We start from the raw sequence: 12,684 nt of genomic DNA, 5'->3' as shown, positions 1-12,684 counted from the left end.
TCACATACTTGTAGAATGCCTTGGGGTTTTCTTTAATCCTGTCCGCCAAGGCTTTCTCATGGCCCCTTCTGGCTCTCCTAATTTCATTCTTAAGCTCCTTCCTGCTAGCCTTATAATCTTCTAAATCTCTATCATTACCTAGTTTTTTGAACCTTTCGTAAGCTCTTCTTTTCTTCTTGACTAGATTTACAACAGCCTTTGTACACCACAGTTCCTGTACCCTACCATCCTTTCCCTGTCTCACTGGAACGTACCTAAAGCAGAACTCCACGCAAATATCCCCTGAACATTTGCCACATTTCTTCCATACATTTCCCTGAGAACATCTATTCCCAATTTATGCTTCCAAAATCCTGCCTGATAGCCTCATATTTCCCCTTATTCCAATTAAACGCTTTCCTAACTTGTCTATTCCTATCCCTCTCCAATGCTATGGTAAAGGAGATAGAATTGTGATCATTATCTCCAAAATGCTCTCCCATTGAGAGATTTGACATTTGACCAGGTTCATTTCCCAATACCCGATAAGTACAGCCTCTCCTCTTGTAGGCTTATCTACATATTGTGTCAAGAAACCTTCCTGAACCCACCTAACAAACTCCACCCCACCTAAACCCCTTGCTCTGGGGAAATATCAATCAATATTTAGGAAATTAAAATCTCCCACCACAACAACACTCTTATTATTATACCTTTCCAGAATTGGTCTCCCTATCTGCTTCTCAATGTCCCTGTTATTGCTGGGTGGTCTATAAAAAACACCCAGTGGAGTTATTAACCCCTTCCTGTTCCTAACCTCCACCCACAGAGACTCCGTAGACAATCCCTCCGTGACTTTGTCGTTTTCTCCAGCCGTGACACTATTTCTGATCAATGGTGCCATGCCCCCACCTCTTTTGCCTCCCTCCCTGTTCTTTCTGAAACATCTAAAACTCAGCACTCAGTAGCCATTCCTGCTCCTGAGCCATCCAAGTCTCTGTAATGGCCACCACATCATATTTCCAAGTACTGATCCACACTCTAAGCTCATCCGCTTTATTCATAATACTCCTTGCATTAAAATAGACACATCTCAAACCATCAGTCTGAGCGCGTCCCTTCTCCATCACCTGCCTATCCTCCTTCTCGCTCTGCCTCCAAGCTTTCTCTATTTGTGAGCCTACCGTCCCTTCCTCCATCTCTTCAGTTTGGTTCCCAACCCCCAGCAAACCTAGTTTAAACTCTCCCCAATAGCCTTAGCAAACCTCCCCGCCAGGATATTGGTCCCCCGGGATACAAGTGCACCCCGTCCTTTTTGTACAGGTCACACCTGCCCCAAAAGAGGTTCCAATGATTCAGAAATCTGAATCCCTGCTCCCTGCTCCAAACCGTCAGCTACGCATTTATCCTCCACCTCATTCTATTCCTATTCTCACTGTTGTGTGGCGCAGGCAGTAATCCCGAGATGACTACCTTTGTGGTCCTGCTTCTCAACTTCCTTCCTAACTCTCTGTAGTCTGTTTTCAGGACCTCCTCCCTTTCCCTACCTATGTCGTTGGTACCAATATGTACCACGACCTCTGCCTGTTCTCCTTCCCACTTCAAGATATCGTGGACGCGATCAGAAACATCCCGGACCCTGGCACCTGGGAGGCAAACTACCATCCTTGTTTCTTTTCCTGCGTCAACAGAATCGCCTGTCTGACCCACCTAACTATAGAGTCCCCTATCACTGCTGCCATCCTCTTCCATTCCCTACCTTCTTTAAGCATCAACTTTTAAAGATGTCCTTGATGGTGGGGAAATTAGTGCCCATGATGGAGCTGTCTGACTTTACAACTCTCTACATGGGATGAGAGCAGAAGGGCAAGACTAGTTGGATTTCTCTTACATTGGGATGGTATAGATTTGATGGGCCAAATGGTTTTTCTCTAATGATTCCTTTCTGTGACTCTGGTGACACCTATCCATGGCCCATACAACAATGGACAACCGGACCCTTGCCTCCCCACTGGCAAATCAACAGTTCGCCTCTCCCCCAATTATTCACAGTGCCCTTCCCAAAATGTATCCAACATTGTTTTGCTTTGTAACATTGGAAATTTATAGTATAGCTACACACCCTGCCCAAATTGCCATGGCATCAATTTGTATAGATATTACTATGTTCTTATTCCAACCCCTTTGGATGTGCAATATGTACTGTTCAGTATTCCATTTTTACTTCCTAATTTTCTGATTCTGTAAGCGTATAGTCCCCCAACAGGACTAGTCCAAAATTCTGCGTCCAAGGAAAATGGGGACTTCCATCTTTACCAATCGTTACTTCCAGCAGAGGTTTGCTCTACCCTGTGACAACTGTAGGAGGGTACAGTTTTTACCCTCACAACACATGGTGAGGCCTCCTGCCATTTGCAGCCACGTCACTTTTGTGTTCAAATTACCTACTGATTTCCCAGTGAATCCATTTCCAGCATCCTTGTGACTCAGCTTGAAGATGACCATGCCTTCATTGCCATTTCTATGGGTTTACTCCCTGCTGGCTTCTTAGAAATATGCCCCTAAGAATCCTTGTGAATTTTAAGTACCACCTTTGCACTTGCAGCTATATTGAATGGAGTTGTAGAGTACTACAGCATGGAAACAGGTCCTTCTGCTGAACTGATCTACCATCTACCTGCTCCCAGACCATATCCCTCCAAATTCTTCCCATCCGTGTACCTATTCAACCTTCCCTTAGATGTTATAATTGAACCCATATCAACCACTTCCATTGGCAGTTCATTCCACACTCACACCACCTTCTGAGTGAAGAAGATTCCCCTTCGGTATTTCACCTTTCACCCTAATCACCATGACCTCTAGTTTTAGTCTCACCCAACCTGAAGGGATAAGGACAGCAAGCATTCACCCTATCTATACTGCTCATAATCTTGTATGTCTCTATAAGATCTCCCCTCATTCCCCTGCGCTCCAGGGAATGAAGTCCTAACCTATTCAACCTTTCCCTATAAATTCAAGTCCCGGCAACATCCTTGTAAACTCTCACTGCACTTTCAAGTTTATTGATATCTTTCCTGTAGGTAGGTGACCAAAACTGAACATAATACTCTAAATTCAGCCCTGCCAATGCTTTATACAACATCAACATAACATGCCAACTCCGGTACTCAGTGCCCTGATTTATAGCTGCCAAGATGCAAAAGCTCTCCATGTCTTCATGTCAGGCTGCGGACTACATAATGACATCTATCACCAACATCTGTTCCAGCTAGAGAACATGTTCCTTATTTCCTTCACTTTAGATCGCTGTCCTGCAGCTGTGTCAACATCACCAGATTCAGCGCCAACACATTATCTATGGCAGGGGTGTCAAACTCATTTTAGGTCACGGGCCAGATTGAGCAAAATGCAGCTTCATGCGGGCCGGATCAGTCGGATGCGTGCGAACGCAGCTTTCGTTGCCTCCGTTTTTTCAGCCTGCTCTCATGTGTCTCAGTCTCTGCTATCACTACAAAGTGTTTCACTTTACAAATTCCGTTTCTTATGAAGAAGACTGACGAGCAAGACTGCCGAATAAACACTAAAAACCCTGAAAACCTGGTACCTGAATAAACTCAGCATTAGCCATATCATACGCCATAGGCCCTTCGATTACTGGGGCCAGCTTTAATAGTAATTAGATATTATCTCGCGGGCCAAAGATAATTCCACCGCAGGCCGGATTTGGCCCGCGGGCCTTGAGTTTGACATATATGATCTATGGGTTCGTTAGTGCTTCAGTTTGCAAAGTCAAAAAACAAAGATAGAGATGTTAGTACAACACTTCAAGTGTTCACCTGATGCTGTGTCTGTATTAATGTCATATCACATGGTACAATTAGTTCTTGAGGCTACATTTACCCTTAAGGGTACTCTAGCTCTAAACGGTTTAGCAATATCCAGAGATTGCGAAAGGCTTTATATAAATACAAGTCTTCATTTCTTTTCTTTACACTAAACAATGTAGATTGAGTTTCCATGCCTCATTTTCACTCTATCAAACAAGAAGATACACAAAGAGTGACATGAAGTATGCAGTTATGGCCCAAGTGCCAAGAGCGAGGCACTGAAGCGAATCAACAGTTCACTGACTTTAATAGGAACTGTATGGAAATAAAGAAAAAAGCAATAAATGCTAGGCCAACGGGCCATTAATTAAAAGGTTCACACTAAAGCTAATGCAGAAAGAGCAGCTCGGCAGTATTAGCTTAATACTAAAGAATACTGCTCACTAACAGCTTCAGTCTAAATGGTAGCGTTCTTTCCCAGAGTCAGGATAACAGTAAGCAGGGAGCGTTGACATTGCTCCACTTTTGGTCAAGTCTTGACAAGACTGACGTGAGAGGAAGGGAGTTAAATACCTCCACAATGAAACACTAATTGGCTGGAACGTGCATATTCACGAGCGTGATTGGCGAACCTCTTCCGTAGTTCATCTGCGAGGGTGCAGAGGCCCCATGGTACAGTCCATGGTTGGCCCTTGTCCCGAGGTGCCAGAGAGATGTACCCGCTGGAAGTCCCAGATGACAGACTTGTCCAGGGTGTCAGGGGCCAGAACTCAAAAATGTTCCTCAGGGCCGTAGTTCTCCCAATCATCAAAGTACTGGATCTGCCCCGTACCCTGCGAGGTGCCAGGGACCCATCCACCAAGTGGGGAGGAGGAGGAGGGGGAGTGACTGGAGTCAGGAGTGGTAGTAGTCACCAGCTTGAGCCGGGAAACATGGAATACTGGATGGATCTTCATTGATGATTGTAGGTGCAATCTATATGAGACCTTCTTGATAGCCTTCTCCACTATGAATATTCCCATGTAGTGTGGGGCCTATGTGTGGCAGGAACTCCCACATCCATCTCTTGGGCAGGGAAGAGTGGTGGCTTGAATCTCTTCTGGCATTCAGAGGGGGGACATGCCAGTGGAGGGTGACTGGAGGTTGTTGTGGGCAGTCTCTGCCCAAACCAGTTGGGAGTCCAGGACGTGGGGTTGGAAGAGACAAGGCAGCTCAGGGTTGTCTCCAACTCCTGGTTCACTCTCTCAGTCTGGCCATTAGATTGGGAGTGGAAACCAGACAGCAGACAAACCAGAGAACAGAGAGCCTCCCAAAACCAGGATGTGAACTGTGGTCCATGATCAAACAGTATGTCCTACCTCAAAAAAATTCATTATTCAGTTCTCAATTCGGATTTAAAGTTCCATAAGATCTGGGGGCCTTTTATCGAGTACTTTCATAACCTTCCTCTTGACTAGGGGTTTTTTTTCTTTTCGGTCCCTTGCTTTCAGCTCCCTTTTTTTTTCTGGTAGTAGGCATTATTATCCTCTGTTGCTAAGTGTATTCACAGTCTGGGAGTTTGACTGTCCGGACTTATACTCTCTATATTGTGTTGTGGTTGGTCTGGAGTTGTTGTTGTTTTTTCTTGTGTTGTGGGGTTTGGGGAGGACACTAAGCTCACTTGTCTTTAATTTAGGTGCTTTTTTGTTAAATTCTCTTCCTTTGTAGCATATTGTTATTGTATGCTTAACCTTGTTCTGTATTAATGCTCCTCATTGGGATTTGGGGTTTTTAATTTTGTAAAATGTTTTGAAAAACTAATAAAAAAATTTAATAAAAAAAAACAGTATGTCCTGAGGGAGGCTGTGCAGCCTGAACACATGCTGAACTATGATGGTGGCAGTCTCACAAGACAACGGGAGCTTGGGGAGAGCAGTGAAGTGGACAGCCTTGGAGAATAAGTTCACAACTCCCAGAATGGTAGTGTTTCCATTAGACAGGGACAGAATCCAACAAGAGGTGGGACCAAGGGCGGTGAGCCTAGGCAGAACTGTAGGGTGCTGGTGTGGCATCTTGTTGTGGGCACAAGTGGGACGGGCAGAGACAAAGTCATGGACACCCTGGAACATAGATGGCCACCAAAATCATCTCTTAATAAATTCAAGGGTCGCTTGAATTCTTGGATGTCCAAGAAGATAGGAGGAAGACCTCACTCCAGCACTCTGGGGTGCACAGAGGCAGGGACAAACAGCCAGTTGACAGGTCTCCCACCTGTGCCTGGATATGACTATCAGGCGTCCCTCGCTTCCACCTCTATTCTCCAAATCACTGGAGCAGCAATGCACGAGCGAGGACCAATGGGTTCTAGATTGATGTCCTCAAACATGTTGAGCTACCAGGAGAGAGCATCGGCCCTGGTATCCTTGCTGCTAGGACGGTAGATGAGGGTGAAATTAAACCGGGTGAAGAAGAGAGCCCAATGGGCTTGATGGGAGTTGGGTTTCTTGGTGGCCCAAATGGAGAAGAGGCTCTTGTGATCCGTCCATCCCAAAAAGGGATGCTCTACCCCCTGCAGCTAGTGTCACCATGCTTCCAGAGCCTCCTTGACAGCCAGAAGATCTCGATTCCTGACATCGTGATTACATTTGGCAGATGTCAAATGACGGGAAAGAAAGGCACAGGGGTGCAGCCGGCACTGGGAGAACACAGCTCCAATGCAAACATCTGATGTATCCACCTCGACGATGAGTGGACAGGATGGGTCTGGACGTTGCAGCACTGGGGCAGTGGTGAAGCGTTGCTTTAGCTCCAAGAATTCTTGGTCTGCTTTACTTGTTCAAAGGAATCCTGCAGCAGTCTTCTTCGTTGAGAGCATTTATGGGGTCTGCAAATAGAACTGAATTTTTGGATGAAGTGTCGATAAAAGTTTGCAAACCCCATGAAGCACTGCATCTGTTTCACCATAGATGGTTTGGGCCACTCTGTGACTGCCTGAACTTTACATGGATCCATTTGTCCCTCACTGTCCCTCTACTTTGGTGCTGGTCCTGGAGTCAGTGGGCAGCTTCCGAACCCCATACTGGAAGATCAGAAACACACTTGAACTCTGGAATGACAGAGCTATGGGGAACCTTGTTCCCAGAGAGCATTGAACAGGCAAGTGAGAGACTGTCTAAGAGGTTCACCATATACACCAGTTTATAGCATCATCAGCGAACCGACCAGGCAGGGCTTCAAAAATCAGCTCACATTGGATAATAAAGTTCCTGCAGTCATCAGGGCCACCAGAGTATCTGCCTAGTTGAGGAATATTTGGTTCTGGTCCAGACACTGTTATGGCAGTCTGGGCATTAATGAGGTTGTTGAAGAGGGGGACCTGGGAAATGCTTGGAGTGGGACTGACATGGCTAAAGGCTGCTGAATTGTGTCAGCAAAGAGTGGTAATCACTGCCACTTGATTCCGACCGGCTGCAGTGAACCGTCGCTGCCAGGGCTGACACCTGTTCTTCCAGATGGGACTGGGCTTGCCACTCTGATAGTAGCCCTGCAAGAGACACATTGTCCAACCCAACTTTGACTGATTTTAGTTTCTCCTCCATGAACTTCAGTCTGGGTTGGACTTGTCAGACTGAGAGTATCTGTCACACTGCTTGTGTCACTTCTCCCAACACAGTTTCAACTGACTGTAACTTTTCTCCTATCCAGCCAATGAATGTTAGAGCCAAGGTCAGCTGATCTCTCTCTGCTGAGTCTATTTTCTTTGCTCGAGACTTGCTGACACCAGCTGTGTGGTTATGTCCCAAGTGCCGAGAGAGAGGGGCACAGAAGGATCAACAGTTCACTGACTTTAATAGGAATTGTGCAGAAATACAGGAAATACAATAAATGCTAGGCCAACTAGCTGTTAACTAGAACTTTCAAACTAAAGCTTATGCCAAACAGCAACTCAGCAGTAGTAACTTAATATTAAATGAATATTGCTCACTAATAGCTTCATTCGAAATGGTAGCCTTCTTTCCCAGAACCAGGACAACAACAAGCATTGGCATTGCTCCACTTTTGGTCAAGGCCCGATAAAACTGAAACGAAAGGAAGGAAGTTAAATACCACCACAATGAAACACTAATTGGCTGGAATGTGAATATTCACGAGAGTGATTGCTTGTCCTAGGGGAAAGATTAATAGGGCAGTTTCCTGAACTCTCCCCAGCAATTCCTCTTGGAAAGTGGATGCAGGAAGTTGCGTGAGAAGATTAGGTTTTGTTATTTTGTTGCAGTCATTTATAGCGTTGCATACCTCACAAGCTCTTGTAACCTGGCTTTACCTGGTTGATTGGTGAGGATTAAGTTGTCTGTGTGCAGTTGGAGATAGCATGGATCACGGCCTTGAAAGGAGGAACAGAGAAATGGGAGGTGCGATGGACAAACTACAAATGTTGAAACAGGAGAATCACACTTTTTAATTGGAGTTTATAAAATAGGTTTCTAGCCTGTGATTAAAGAGTTAGCTGTATGGTGAAGGGTTCCTTTGAGCACTAGATGTAGCAAAATCATTAATTCATTCATGAAAGGGCAGTTTATTATTTTGCTACACTGGGCAACTGGAAGCAAAGCTTCCCCTCTATTTAATGAGCAAAATCAACATGAAAAACATGGAATTTTCAGGTTTCTACATAATCATTGCAAAGAGCAGGGCAATTCAATGTAAAGAGCTACTAACTACTTCAAGAGCTAATTCTCTGCAAAAATGGATATATTTACAGAGAGAAAAATCCACTTTGAAACTTGTTAGCAGGGTTGAGATGATGTGGCAAATTTAACCTGCGTGGGAAAGCAGATAATGGGAGTGTGTATTGTGCGTGAAACAGAAATTAGGTAGAACTTAGAGATTTCTTTGATATAATTAATTGTTGAATGAAAGGGAATTGTGCTGACCACATTACACTCTTTTTTGAAGTTTGGAATATGTTCAATGTTTTAAAGCATTCATGAACTATGTTTAGTATAGGTAATCTTAAGTCGGCATGAGGCTTAGTCTGTAGCCAGACCATTTCTGCTGCAGCTGTGAAACCTTGAGTGATGCAATATTAATACACCGGATCTCTCTTCAAAGCCATTCATCAGCGACTGCTGCTTATATCTGCTGAGTTTATGGTAGGTGTAGGATAAAACTACTGTAGTCCAGGATTTCAGTATAAGTTCCCAGTGAATTTATAATTTTGACTGAGAGTAATGACGCCAGGTTCATGAGAGCTTAATGTCACCAATCACAATCACCTACTTCAGCCCAAATGAAAGTTTTATTTTAATAGTGACTTGAAAAGCTTTAAGAAAGAAATTGGTCTGTTACTCTGGATCTGATGCAGCATAAAAAAAACAATAATCATAAAGAACACAATAAAAAAACAAAAAATACACAATAAATATAAATATAAAAGCAATCCTATAAAATACAATGCACAAGTAACTTTTATACACACAGACTGACATAAAGTGACACTAGGGGTTGTGTATGAAGTGGTGATGGGGGTCCATCCATGTGCCTAAAAGTCTCTTAAATGTCTCTAACGTATCTGCCTCTACCATCACCCTGACAGCACATCCCATGCACCCACCACACTGTGCGTAAAAAAAATTCTATCTCTGACATTCAACACCCCCCCCCCCGCATTCTTTCCTCACAACACTTTAAAGGTGTGTTAACCATAAACAAGTTTGCAAAAACAATGGCCATTTAATTGAATTCTGGCAATTCAGCATTCCAGTAAACTGATGAGCCCTACAGTGTGAAAGGACCAAACAAGATCGTCCTCTTCAGCACAAATGAAAGTCTCTATGGTAATGCCAATATTGGTGATTAGTATTAGAGGAGATTTACAAGGATGTTGCCTGGATTGGAGAGCATGCCTTATGAGGATAGGTTGAGTGAACTCGGCCTTTTCTCCTTGGAGTGAAGGAGGATGAGAGGTGACCTGATAGAGGTGTATAAGATGATGAGAGGCATTGATCATGTGGATAGTCAGAGGCTTTTTCCCAGGGCTGAAATGGTTGCCACAAGAGGACACAGGTTTAAGGTGCTGGGGAGTAGGTACAGAGGAGATGTCAGGGGTAAGTTTTTTACGCAGAGAGTGGTGAGTGCATGGAATGGGCTGCTGGCAACGGTGGTGGAGGTGGATACGATAGGGTCTTTTAAGAGACTCCTGGATAGGTACATGGAGCTTAGAAAAACAGAGGGCTATGGGTAACCCAAGTAATTTCTAAGGTAGGGACATGTTCAGCATAACTTTGTGGGCCGAAGGGCCTGTATTGTGCTGTAGGTTTTCTATGTTTCTATGGTCATTTTTAAGGCTGCAAAAAGTCCATAAAAGAAAGTGCTGGTGCAGACTGGCATCCCTCTCTATCCCTCTCTATCCCTCTCACCTCTTTCTACAGTGCATTTACGAAAGATCTTTTTACCCAGATTTTCCTCTCTTCTGCTGACCTCTGCTGCTTTGGTTCAATGGCACTTTTTCCTCAGTTATGCTTGGGCAGAGTATCTCAAATCATTTTATCTCACTAAAATATATATAATATATATATTTAAAATACAAAATGTATCAAAGCAAGTTGTTGCTGCTCATGGTCTCTGAAGTAGCCCAACCGTTTTGTACGATGCACAGTTGAATTTAGTTAACATCCTGTTTTGTTTTGTCATCCAGAAGCCCCAGGGCATGTGTGCAGTGCATGTTCTGATGTCACAAAGAAAACAGGCACATACGACAAAGTCTGCTTCAGCGCTGGAACTCCACAATAGCAGTGCAAGTCATTCCAAAGCATCTACAAGTAGATTCTCCTTTAAGTATTTGCCTTACTATTTACTCTGTCCTCCCCCTCACTGCTGATGTGCACAGGGCCCTGTTCATGTATCCTAGCCCCAATTAATTGTTTTTCTAACCAGTCACAATACTCACCCTCCCACCTCAACTCCACCATCCAAACCGACCAGTATTCTGTACCAAGGTAGGAGCTGTATCCCATAGACGCCCGGCCAGGAGTGGTTAAGAGACAGGAGTGGAGATGGTCGTGTGGTTTGCAAGTGTCCATTTCAGATGTAGTGACAATGGTTTGGGGGTGAACAGGGAAGATTGCTCAGCCATGAGCTGTGTTTCTTGTATGGTATCTTGCAAATTTGCCTTGAGGCCAAGATCAGGCATTGACATCTGCCACTGGGAAAGATATAAGGGACATCAGCTGGGCTTGAATTGTGTTTTCTGGATGTCACTGTCCATCTTGGCTTGGTGCTGGTGCCACTGTGATATTCAGCAACAACACAGACCTGTGTCCAAGCAACAAAATGGACTTAAGCCAGTGTCTACCAATAGACAGACAGACAGACATACTTTATTGATCCCGAGGGAAATTGGGTTTCGTTACAGTCGAACCTACCAAGAATAATGTAGAAATATAGCAATATAAAACCATAAATAATTAAATAATAATAAGAAAATTATGCCAAGTGGAAATAAGTCCAGGACCAGCCTATTGGCTCAGGGTGTCTGACACTCCGAGGGAGGAGTTGTAAAGTTTGATGGCCACAGGTAGGAATGACTTCCTATGACGCTCAGTGTTGCATCTCGGTGGAATGAGTCTCTGGCTGAATGTACTCCTGTGCCTAACCAGTACATTATGGAGTGGATGGGAGTCATTGTCCAAGATGGCATGCAACTTGGACAGCATCCTCTTTTCAGACACCACTGTCAGAGAGTCCAGTTCCACCCCCACAACATCACTGGCCTTACGAATGAGTTTGTTGATTCTGTTGGTGTCTGCTACCCTCAGCCTGCTGCCCCAGCACACAACAGCAAACATGATAGCACTGGCCACCACAGCCTCGTAGAACGTCCTCAGCATCGTCCGACAGATGTTAAAGGACCTCAGTCTCCTCAGGAAGTAGAGACGGCTCTGACCCTTCTTGTAGACAGCCTCAGTGTTCTTTGACCAGTCCAGTTTATTGTCCATTCGTATCCCCAGGTATTTGTAATCCTCCACTATGTCCACACTGACCCTTTGGATGGAAACAGGGGTCACCGGTGCCTTAGCCCTCCTGAGGTCCACCACCAGCTCCTTAGTCTTTTTCACATTAAGCTGCAGATGATTCTGCTCGCACCATGTGACAAAGTTTCCCACCATAGCCCTGTACTCAGCCTCATCTCCCTTGCTGATGCATCCAACTATGGCAGAGTCATCAGAAAACTTCTGAAGATGGCAAGACTCTGTGCAGTAGTTGAAGTCCGAGGTGTAGATCTGAGTTCCCAGCCTATCTGATTTCATTTGTGTGAGGATCCAATTAAAAGTCCTGTTCTAGCATGCCTGATCATTGGAATCTCGGCACAGGCTCCTTGAGTATTGTTTCAGCATATAGAACACCTCAGCTCTGTGTCTCTGTCCTTTATTCCTGAAAATAAGACAGGACATTAAATATTTTATAATATCAATCAAGTCAATTGAGATTTAACATTTATGGAATTGATATGATCAATTAATTTAGCATTACAGTTACAATGACATAAAGACTCAAATACAGATTATTTACCCAGCTACACAATTACCCTGATAGCATTAAATAACGGCTATGAAAGATGAATGCAATAACATAATTGGGTTTCAAAACTGTCTGATCTCATGTTACTATTTATTGTTAAGCACCGGACAAGAGTGCCAAGACCATAAATGCTAATGGATGGAGGAAAACTTACTTGTAGTGAGAACACAATATTTTGTTTCCTAGGTGATTGCTGTACGACACAAAAGAATTGATCCAAAATACATTGCACTGCTCCTTGTCCACAAGTTAAGCAAGTGTGTTCATTTATTATAAATTCTATTTTACATTAAACTACAAGGAGAAATAACTGACT

The 12,684-nt window shown here is 44.1% G+C and overlaps 1 protein-coding gene across 2 annotated transcripts in view; it reads left to right on the top strand.

The window, feature by feature from the left end:
* Window positions 1-12,684, top strand: part of kcnh4b (potassium voltage-gated channel, subfamily H (eag-related), member 4b) — a 219,771-nt gene that overhangs the window by 183,996 nt on the left and 23,091 nt on the right. The gene's annotated exons all lie outside the window — the stretch shown is intronic.

Source organism: Hemitrygon akajei, chromosome 18, assembly GCF_048418815.1.
Source record: "Hemitrygon akajei chromosome 18, sHemAka1.3, whole genome shotgun sequence".
NCBI lineage: Eukaryota > Metazoa > Chordata > Chondrichthyes > Myliobatiformes > Dasyatidae > Hemitrygon > Hemitrygon akajei.
This window is presented reverse-complemented; position numbering and strand designations above follow the sequence as displayed.